This window comes from Punica granatum, chromosome 7, assembly GCF_007655135.1.
Source record: "Punica granatum isolate Tunisia-2019 chromosome 7, ASM765513v2, whole genome shotgun sequence".
Lineage (NCBI taxonomy): Eukaryota > Viridiplantae > Streptophyta > Magnoliopsida > Myrtales > Lythraceae > Punica > Punica granatum.
Window position 1 is genome coordinate 18055383 of NC_045133.1, and position 11600 is coordinate 18066982.

An 11600-nucleotide genomic window follows, 5' to 3' on the forward strand; every position below is an offset into this window, starting at 1 on the left:
TATTTGAGAACTCTGGTTTTCTTCTTCACCTTTCTTGTTGAATAGCATTCCTTAATTTTCTTGGCCTATGTGGTGTAATCGACCCAAGTAGGATCTTCATGTGCCTCTATTTTGCCTTATGACTCATTTGCTTACGCCACATTGCAGTATTCTCTTTCATTTCAGCCTCATAATCTTCGACCCAAGTAGCATAAATTTGAACAATGGCGGAAGCAACTCTTGAAGTCTTAGCAACTACTTGACAGTCAGCCTTAGAAACATCAAATATAACTTTTGAAGCTTTAGTGTGAAGCTCCCTTAGGACCTAAGAACTTCAAAACATTTTATCAACTCAAAGTTCATTCTTAATTGATAATTTTTTAGCGTGTGATATAAAGAAAAAAATTCCATAATTGCACGGAACAGTCGCAAATAATAGAAATCATTCTGATACTCAGTGAATAAACATCACGGGTGTAATGATTGTAATGACCTCCCATAAAGGGGCAAATAGGAAAGATAAATTATGTTGTATTTTCTTTGAATGCCTACTCTTGTGAAGTCAAAGTTGCAATTCTTACCTGCATCATAATTCATAAGAACAGTTTTGCCACGCAATAACATGTCATAAAGAAGATCAAAAATAAATTTATTCAAATGTTGATAAAGTGCGCTGGACCAACACCAGGAGAAAAGGAAACTCCAATTTAATGTTATATCCTTTCCCTTTCGTAGAAATATAACCTGGTCCGAAGGCAACCAGGTTGTGTTTCTCGTGAAGTATGCTTCGCAAATCGCTGGGCGACACGTGTCGGGTATCTTCTCGACCACGCATGATGCACTGTAGTATGGGGGCACATTACAAAAAAAGGGGATCTTTGCCAACCCTTTTTTGCGGTCAAGAAAAGGTTCATGACCCTTTCAGAAGGGTAGGCAGTGACCTGGTTGGGATAGGCCTAGCGACCCATTTTTTGGGTTGGGAAAAAGAAGTCAAGAAAGGCCTCACTGTGCCTACCGACATGTGGGTCGGCCCAAAACCCCCTCTGTGGCGACCCCAAGGAAAGGATTGCCAGAGGTAGGCTTGGGCCGACCCACATGTCGGTCGGCCCAGCATAAGGTATGTCGACCCTTATGAGAGTTGGCATTGCCTAGTCTTCCCAACCCTTATAAAAGGGTTGATAAAAGTCATTTCTTGGCCGAGGTTCATGAGGGTTAGGACAAGAGCCACCTATAATGACCCTTTTTATAGAGTCTTGGTGGGTCTGTCGTTCCCGACCCCGACGGCACAAACATATCTAGGGCAGCAAATTGGAGCTCCCTCTTTTCTGACAACTAGTTATTAGTGAGTTATCAGTCAGTGAGGCAAGTAGATTGGCACTTTCTAACAACTAGTTGTTAGCTTGTTATCAGAGCATGAGAAGTCAAATCAGTATTCAGTAGTTGCGAATGCAAAAATATGGTTATACCATAAATACTTGATAACGACATTTATATACGCCCAAAGTAATATTACATAATTATTTAAGAACCCATTCATATTACATGACCCCAGCAAAGGCCGATGGCCTCGTAAGGTCCATGAACTGCCCAAGTTTCGGCTGCTCCGAGGCAAATTCTTCTATGACATGCTTCTAGAGGACAACTCTCTCTGCAACAGAAGGATCAGCAAAGACCATGAACCCAAACCCACGGGCGCGATCGGTGGCTTGATCTTTCTATTAGAATATATTTCGAAGATTCTCATCCTTGTTATATTAGAATATATTTAGGGGATTCTTACCCTTATTAAGAGATACACATACCATGTACATGAATTTACCATGTAATCTCGAGATTTTAAATATACCACCAGCCAACCCAATTTGGTTAAGGCATTGACCATTCACATGGTAGCAGAGCTCCAATACAATTCAAATTAGTTTGCCCAAAATCTTCTCTCAGTCACCTCATCTCTCATGGCATCAGAAGAAGAAAACGTCAACTCCAACTCTCCTCCTTCCCAAAATCTTCAATGCCAAGGATTGAAGTGAGGACCTCTTGGTTTCGGGGTCAACGCTTTATGCCTCTGCACTAGGATCCCTTGATCATCATTTTTTTGACTATTTCCGTAATGTGCCTTTGTCACTTTGCTAAAATTTTTAGGAGTTGATACATAAACTTCGGCAAATTGTCTTGTTGTTTGGATAATAAGTTATGATGTTGCATCTCCATATAAGTTTGTTACTTTCGATTCATTGTTTCTTTCTTTCTCTTTCGTTAGAGGCGCATATAAATTCATGCGAAATTAATAGAATTTCCGTAAGGCTTTGGTGGTTGGCCTTTAAGAGTCACAAGGGAGCAATGATAGTCATAAGTTGGAACTGCCAAGGAACTGAACCTGCCTTGACAGTTCAAGCTTTAAAAGGTCTGGTTAAGAAATATAGACATGGCTTGATCTTCTTAATGAAAACAAAAGAATAACAAGACGAAGGTGGATAACTTGAGGAGATCTCTTGGCTTTAAACAATATGTCGATCCTGTTGGAATAAGTGGTGGCCTTGCTCTCAGGATACTAGTGTTGACTTTTTCAAAGAAGGAAACGAGGGAAGGATTACTTGGGCAGACGCTGATAGCGATTTTAAGAAAAGGCAAGATAATTGGAATAATCTGAGGTCTATGGTGAAGACTAATATTGGTCATATCCTTGGTTGATATGTGGGGGATTTTAATGAGATCTTAGATTAACATGGGAAAGGAGGTGGAAGGATGAAAAACAGAAAGACATAAATTCTTTTCGAAGATTAATAAATGATCTAGGACTTTAGGATGGTCGTTTTCATGGTCCAAATACACCCCGCTGTAATAAGAGGTCTGGTGATGGTAAGGATGAAAGAAAGGATTGATAGGGCTTTGGTTTCTACTGAATGGAGGGATGTTTTTCCTAAAATGCAGATTGTCCATGAACCTATCGTTGGATTGATTGGGAGGATATTAAGGGGAAGAAGAGGTTTAGGTTTGAAAGCGTGTGGTTACTAGTGAAGAATGCAGAGAAGAAGTGGAGAAATCCTGGGAAAACTCTAACTTTGAAGATTGGATAGAGTGGATAAAGATTTTGATTGAATGAAGAAAAACCTAGTAATATGGAGCAAAATATTTTCCCTAATAATGTCAAAAGAATTGAGGAATTAAAAGCTAAATCAGCTGAGGAGATGAATAAAGACACTGATGAGGACAATGAGGAATTCGAGGATCAGGTAGCATGTGAGATGGCTAAACTTTGGACCAAAGAGGAGTCATATTGGAATCAAAGAGCTCGCCGTAATTGGTTACTGGCTGGAGATACGAAGACAAAGGTTTTTTCCTTCAGACTACATTGTTAGTTAGAAGAGAGAAGAATAAGATTTTTAGAATTCAGGATATGGAAGGAAATTGGATGGAGAATGAGGAAGAAATTTTAGGAAGCTTTGGTAGGTATTTTCAGGACTTGTTTAAATCTGAGTATGCTGAAACTGAAGATGTAGTCCTTAGGCATGTAGTGATGTCAATAAATCCTTAGCTGCTAGGGTTACTGCAGATGAGGTTAGAGAAGCTGTGTTCCAACTTGGTGCCACTGAGGCCCCTGGTTCAGATTGCATTTCTGGAATTTTCTATCAATCTTATTGAATGTGCATACAATTTGTGAATAGTTCACAAGGTCTTAGGTTTGAATCCTCCCTTACGAGCTTAAACCTTAGTGAGGCCACCCACACATGTGCATGCACATGGACGGTACATGAATCTATGGACTTGTGAGGTGTTCATGGGCCTGAGGAGAATAAACTGCTTGTTATAATATATATATATATATATATATATATATTTATTTATTTTTTGGTAAGTTGATCGGAGCAAAGCTCAAAAAAGGGAAATGACAGAAAAGAAAAGATTACGTCAAGCAAAAAGTGGATAAGGAAGCTCCAACAGCGTCGCCAAAGAGTAGCGAAGTGATAAGGGTAGGAGGGTTGGGGAAAGCGTGGGACCATTGCAATGCTAATCAAGCCATCCAATCCGTGCAAACGTTGCCCTCCCTAAACGTGTGATGAACTTCAACTATCCAGCTCCGATTAAGGCCTTGACTGCATCAACAAGGCAAGCAACCTGTGGAGCTCCTCGAGTATTTGACATGATAAGTTTGTGAACCATCTCCGACTCAACCTACAAGATGATTTTCCTATGCCCAAGGTTCCAAACATGTCTCAGGCCGATAAGGACACCCCATAATTTAGCCACTGACGCCGAGAAACCCCTACATTGTAAGCAAAACCACTCAACCAACGTCCGTCACCATCCCGAAGAACCCCTCCTGCACCAGCGAGGCCTGGATTCCCCTTCGAAGCACCATCTGCACTCAACTCGAGCCAATCATCTCTATTTATTTATTTATTTATTGTAACAGGTGTAATGCCTCCTTTTTGTCAACTTTACTGAGGTTGTGCTTGTTCCTAAGACTAATAGAAAAACCTGCCCAATTAAGGCCTATAAACCTATGCAATTTTCTATACTAAATTATCTCTAGGATTTTGGTTAACAATTAGAACCTTTCCTGTCTTCTATTATTTCTCCTCAGCAAAGTGCATGCATGAAAGGAGATTGATCCATGACAACTATGTGGTAGCGCATGAAGCATTTCACTATTTGAGAGGAAAGAAACAAGGGAGTGAGGAAGAGTGCTATAAATATAGAGGTTGTGGGCGATTATTGTAACGTCTAATAACCTCATAGTACAAAAGAAAAAAAAAATATTCGCTATTTTGGAGAAAAATTTCCAATTAAGTTTCTGTTGAAAATTTCCAACATATTTCCTAAGGAATTCAGAAGTTATTTTCAAGAAACTTTCCTTAGAAATTAAAAAAATAAAAGTATTGTTCAAGGAAATTCCCTCAAAATATTGATACGCTTTTAATAAAATTTTTTAGGGAATTTAACCGAAGTTTCCCTAAAGTAATAAAAATAATATTATTTTAGAGTTCTTAGTTTGAGATATCAATACTAAGGGTGTAGCCACAGCGATAACAAATAAACCACCCCCACCAAAAGATAAACGAAGGAGTTAATGGTTGTCAACAACCATTTATCAGAAACCGACCGGACCGGCCGGTTCGGACCGGTCGGACCGGGAACCGGCCCAAGGCGGTCCGGTCCGGTTCGCCTAAAAACCGAAATGGCAGCTTGGAACCCGCTGGAACCCATTGAACCGGCCGGTTTTAAGCAAATTTCATTAAACCGGCCGGTTCTAGTGGGTTTCCTATTTAATGTAAAAATTGGTTGGTTGTGTAAGTTGAACTCATGACCTCTTGCTTTTCATATTAGCATACTACCAACCAAAGCCACCACACTACTTTTTTGTTCTTTTAACTCTACTTTTAAGTACTTATTAAAATAAAATATTTATTTTGAAGTAAGAAAAATTAAATAAAGATACTTTCTTATACTATTGTTATATTTCTTTAAAATCATCATACTTTTATCGTAATTATCATAATTTTTTTTATAAATAAATATTTATTTTATTTTAAATAAACGAGCGGTCCCGACCCATCGAACCCCCGGTTGGACCCATAAACCCATGACCCCGTACCCCTTCCGGTTCATCATCCGGTCCGGTTTTCTGATAACACTGTCAACAACCTCAGCAGCATAACCTACAAGCATTCTTTTTCTTTTTCTTTTTTCCTTTTTTTTTAACATTTTTGATGAATTATTAAATAATATTTTATTCTTGAAAAAATATTTGATGGGAAAAATTCAAATAGCAAGACTAACACACACCGATCATGACACCTTGAAGACAATATTAAATATACAAATGAATTAGGATGGAATTGATAATGTAATCAAAGATTGAGGACAAAATATTATTTTCCAATTAGGATAACCAGGTCAAAAGGGCAGAGTGTCAACTTTTCTATTGAGAACAGAGTGGATTTCAGTTTTTTTTCTTTTTCTTTTTTTAGAATGGGGTGGATTGTTATTCAATAATACCTCAAGGGAGGGGAGCGTAATATACCCAAAACAGAAATAATTTGTATCAACAAGAGGGATTAGACAAGGAGATCCATTATCTCCTTATCTTTTTCATTCTTGTAGCTGAGGCACTATCTGTTATGATCTCTAATGCTATCTCACAAGGGTCTTTGAGAGGAAAAAAGATGAAGTCACTACTACAGAATTAAGTTCTCCCGGCAGAAAAATCATCGCGGCAGCTGTGAAACTGCCCTTTATTACTTGCATTTTGGCGCGTTCCGTGGCGGCTTTACTGCTGCCGGGAAAGAGTTGTAGTGGCGGCAGTTTTTCCCCTTTTAACGGCAGTTCCTGTCCGCCAACAATTGCTTTTAGAAAAATACAAATTAATTTCATTATTGGTGTCCTCTGTCACGCTCTTACAGAAGGAAATGGTCCGTCTTCATGTTATTGCCTATGGCCATGATATGGCCTCAGGCATCCCTCACATTCCTGACATTCATCGTCTCTCTCCCACTGTCTCTCTAATTAGAATTGTCCAGTTTATTTCAGAGATTGAGTAGAAGGGAGACTAATTATCAATTACTGATCAAGAAGCCTACTTTTGCAGGTAGTAGTTTTACATTTTTCCTTGGAATTTTTATTTTCTAACTTTTGCTGCACTCAATGTGTTCTGGTGGAATTGAAATGATTTATTACTGATGAATAATAATTTTTTTACATGCTACAACTTCATGCTAGTTCACCAATCATGTTAGTGGTTCAACTATGATATGATCCTTTTTCTTTTATAAAGTCATTTATCAAGATTTTAACTTCTTTTGTGATTCATTTGTAATAATACAATCAGCTAGATGAATGAATAAGATCCTTTTAAATAAATCCACTTGCATCCTTGAATCCGAATAGATGTGGTTGTTAAACCACTTGCATTTGGGGTTTCTCGAGCACAACTGAGTTGCAGCTGTTGTTTGCCTCAGGAAAATGGCTCTTTAACTGGTGCTGTTGTTGCTGTCGATGATGTCTTAGGCTTTTTCTAGAGTTCTCTTCTTCTTCTTTTTTTTCCTTCTCTTTTTCATATGTTTGCTTGAATATCTCCCACCTTAGCTTCTGTTAACTAGCTGCAAAAGTGGAACTTGAATAATAATTTTGTTGATTGCGTTTCTGCAACCCCATTTGAAATATGGAATCCTTTCGTGAAGAGATGAGTAATGTTGCTCCGTCAAGATGTATGAGTTCTATGAGTTCGAGACACAAAATCTTCGAGCAGTGTTAATACGATATATGAGGTAAGATTTTTTTTTCCTTTTCTTTTTCTGTATCTTCTTATAACAATTATGATTTGAGGACTTCTTGTGTTATGTAATAGGAAACAAAAAGATTAATGTTAACCCTCATGAAGAATTGAACAACGTTGCTTCTGATAAATGAGGTAAGACTTTTGTATTCTTTTTTTGTAATTTAACTTTGTCCATTTCTTTGCAGGACTAAATGGAGTCAAGGTCTAGGGTTCCGTACTTGGTGTTTAACGGTGCTCTTAAGTGTTAGTTATACTTTTAACTTTTCCATTTCTTTGCTCCATGTAGTTGCTGGATGAACAAATTAAAAGTAGTTAAGTGTATCTGGATGTATAGCCAAGTTGAAATCATATTAGACATATTTTGGATATTTTGTAAATAATATATCATTTTGTTGTACTAAATATATATCCGAAGAAATTCGGTTTGTTTATGACTGGTTGTAACTATTTATAGCAGTTGATAACTATTGTATGATCCAATAGAAAATTGTTCGAAAGATCAGCCAGCGTATATTTGCAATTTGATTTTTCTGGGCTCTTACATCTAATGGCAGCCAAAAACTGCTGCGAATACTGCCGCAAAATGTGACATCTTACGGCAAAAGGAAACTGCCGTATGAATGTGCAGCCTATGAACTTTCCCGACACCAAACTTGCCGTCAGCTTCCAAAACTGCCGCTAGTGCATCTCGCGGCAGTTTTTGAGGATTTCGCGGCAGATTAGGTGTTATTAACTGAAATGTCATAGTGAGTGAAGCTGCCAAGTTGTAGCACATTTCTTTTTTCGCTGATGATTCCATTTTTTTATGGAAGCCACAAGGAGTAATGAGAGGAGCTAAGGAGAATCCCGGAGATGTACTGCAGAGCTACGGGACAAAGGTCGATATGGGTAAATCCTCATTAATCTTCAGCTGCAATACAAAGGAGGAAGTTACAAATCATGGGACAGTTGTTGGACATTGATGTGGGGGCCAAACCAGGTAAATACTTGCGTCTACCTACTTAATGGGGAAAATCAAAAGCTGAGGCTTTGAGTTGTATAAAGGGAAAGGTACTTGGGAAGTTTCAAGGATAGAAACAAACCAGTCTTTCTCGAGTAGGAAGAGAAGTTTGATTAAAACTCATATATTATTTACTCTGAAACAATAACTTATATTTTGTGTAATTTTTAAAAGATCGCGCTAGAAATGATACAAAGTGTAATATGATTTTTTTGAGTAATTAAACCTAAACTTTATTATATTCTTGCCTATTTTGGAACCGTAGCAACTTGCAACTGAAAAAAAGGTAAAGAAAGAAACTCTCTCGTCTAGAGAAGATATTTTTTGGTGCATACCTTGGTATCTTGAAATTCAACGGACCCTAATTAATTCAGTTTGAATCGGGTCGGCCCGCTAAGACATAAAACTCTCTCAATCCAAGAATTTTCTCCATTCCTAAAACTTAAACCCAAGACCTTAATTAAGGGGGATAAGTACCGAACCGTTTGAATTAAGCCTTGTTGGTTGTCTAGAGAGGATCATGTTCATATCTTATTATGAAGTTCATATGATAGTTGTAACCGAAATATGCGATAATGTCAATGATAAAACAAGCAAAAATAAACACGAAGTTTCATACAAATATATATTCTGTCGCAACATGTCATTTCAATTAGGATATTCCATCAGCATTTTAATTAATTTTGATGAAATTTACTTCGATTGAGATACACAGGTCTTGGGTGTAGTATAACTTCAATCAGTTGTTGGCCATCAGGTTATCGGATGAAAACAGGTTCTCTTTAACCATTCAAAATTGTTTTTATCACAGTGTTATCGGCGTTAATGATATTTTGACATGATTGATGGGATCAAATGACATAATAAAAGGAAATTTGACTCAAATAGGAGCCCTAATGCATAGCAAGGTGCTTATACGGCAGCATTGATGGCGTTACTGCATCCATTCCATTGTCATCGAAGTACTTGGACCACAGCACCACGCCTCTGTATTTCGACGATCTCTTGATGGGTGGAAGTATCAAATTCATCAGCTCGTTCGGCCGGCCGGATGTACCCGTCTTCGGCTGCATCTTCACAGGCAAGCGGAGGAGTATCTTCCTAGCCTTTATGAACGCAGCCCCCTTGTCCCGGGCTCCTAGCAGGGCGTTTTGATAGCCTGGGAAAAAGGAGCATGTAAAACTGCCGTAGAACCGGATCCATACGTAATCAAAGAGCCCCGTGCCATAGAGCTTTCATGTTTTCATCGTATGTCAAGATGCCGCACAGGGGGGACGCCGAGGACCCTTATTCCCCTGAGTGCTGTAACCAGACAGGAACCTGCCAGGTCGCTGTAGAAGTCTGTGGGAGCACCCGCCTCTAAGGTGAAATCGATACCATCAAGAACGGCCTCCCGCAGGGGGCGGGAGGACGACTTCCCGCCGAGGTAGCTATTCCACAAATAGTCCGCCATGTTTTTGGCATCGTCTTTGGATGCCAGTGAGTAGTTCCCGTCTGTTGCGCCATTGGAGAGGAACACCTTCACGCCCTTACTCTGGCACTCCCGTATGGCTGCTTGGCACCCCGAGGAGGAAGGACCGCAGTGACCAGCAGTGAGGTTGAACTCCGGTTTCCGGCCATGGCCAACTGGTTGAGGAAGGCTATGTTTATTGAAGCATATTTTCTGGTGGCGCAGGCCTCGGACAGGGTTCCCTCATCGCTATCTTGGCCCCAGTAGACTCCTAAATCACCTCCATAAGCGGTCTGAAGGAACAACGCGACCATTACGAGGGGGAGGAATAGTGGGGTATTGGTTGCCATCTTTTGTATCGCAAGCGATCGACTGATCAATCAGATGAATTTGGGTCAATTTATAAAGTTCCTTGCATTAATTTATGGTTTGTTTTCCCCTAATTAAAGATTTTCTCGCTAATGTCTGTGATTTCAATGAGAAAGATCTTTCTCCCAAAAGTTCAACTAAATTCGTTATTGTACTATAAGACGAGGTCATCAAAGAGGAGTCACCGAATCAAAAAGAGTATAACATAGTGATGCACGCTCTCACTTAATAATTAAGAGATTTCAAATTTGATATTCAGTGAGATTATTTATGTTCTTTTATATTTATATTAACTATTAGGATTTTAATTTCATTTTTTGAGTGAAAAGAATTTCTATTTCATTGTAACTTGATCATCGAGTTTCTCTCATCAGAAATCAATCATTACAATATATACCAAAGTTTTCATAAATATAATTTCGAGTGACTTTGCATCAATAAGGCCCGTAGGTGTTAGAAAAGGCAAGACAATCAAAATGAGATCACCGAAGATTTTCTCATGAAAAAAGGGATCACTACGTACAAGATATACTGATGTTTGTCCGAATTGAATTTCAGGATATTTTGCTTCATTAAGGAAAGGCATTCGAATCCTATCTAGACTCTGCCTATTAGCTTATACAGCAAGGCTATGTACCAATCTCTTTTTTCCCAAAAAAAAAGAGTTCTAAAGAAATTGCTTCAAACTAACGTGTATTTATTTTGTTTCGCTTCAGACTAACGTAGATTGATTCAAACGGTTTCGCGTTTGTTTTTCTTAAGTAATATTTCAAGTTCGAGTCTTGTACATGAAAGAATTTACATTGAGACAACTTTACCCCTTAGAGGGCTGACTCGACTCGAATGAATTAGTTAGAGCCCACTAAACTTACGGATACTAAAATTTACACAAAAAAAATATCACTTCAAGATATCTTAATGGTCCTTTAACATTTTGTTGTTGGATTTTCTTTTCGCACAAACATTTTGTTAGGATTGGCACATTAAAAGCAGGAAAGAGAATATATAGTGACCACAGGTTGGAGTACTTCCAAAATAATATGTGAACTTTCCATCTGTCCTCTCTTTTCCTCTACAGTCAATCCAACAAACCCTAATTTCAGCAACCTTCACCGGTGCGTCCGCCTTCGGGTGGGCGCATCCAACACCACCGTCACTGGGATCGGATGACTGGGGCAGTCCTCTCTCTCTCGGCAGTTTCGTACTCGATGGTTCTGTCCCTCCTTCCTCAGACACGGAGATGGTGTTTTAGGGATTTTGGGTGTTTTCAATCTTGTCACCTCAGAGACGCAGTGGCTGGTTACTCTCGCCGCCGACAACCTTCAGATGTGGTGGCAGATCTGGGTGGTGGGCTCGCCGATTTTTCATAGACCCAATTCCAGACTCGTCTGTGGCCTTCCGCGACAGTCTCCTCCTTGAAGACGCTCTCGGTGGGCTCCTCAACATCGGTAGGCTCACTACAGGAATCACTCCTATAGTGATGGCAACTGAGACAAAAAACTCCATCCCCACATGATATAGAG

The 11600-nt window shown here is 39.1% G+C and overlaps 1 pseudogene; it reads right to left on the reverse strand.

Moving 5' to 3' along the window:
* Positions 1-9151: 9151 nt before the first annotated feature.
* LOC116214451 lies at positions 9152-10199 on the reverse strand (annotated as a pseudogene).
* Positions 10200-11600: the final 1401 nt, after the last annotated feature.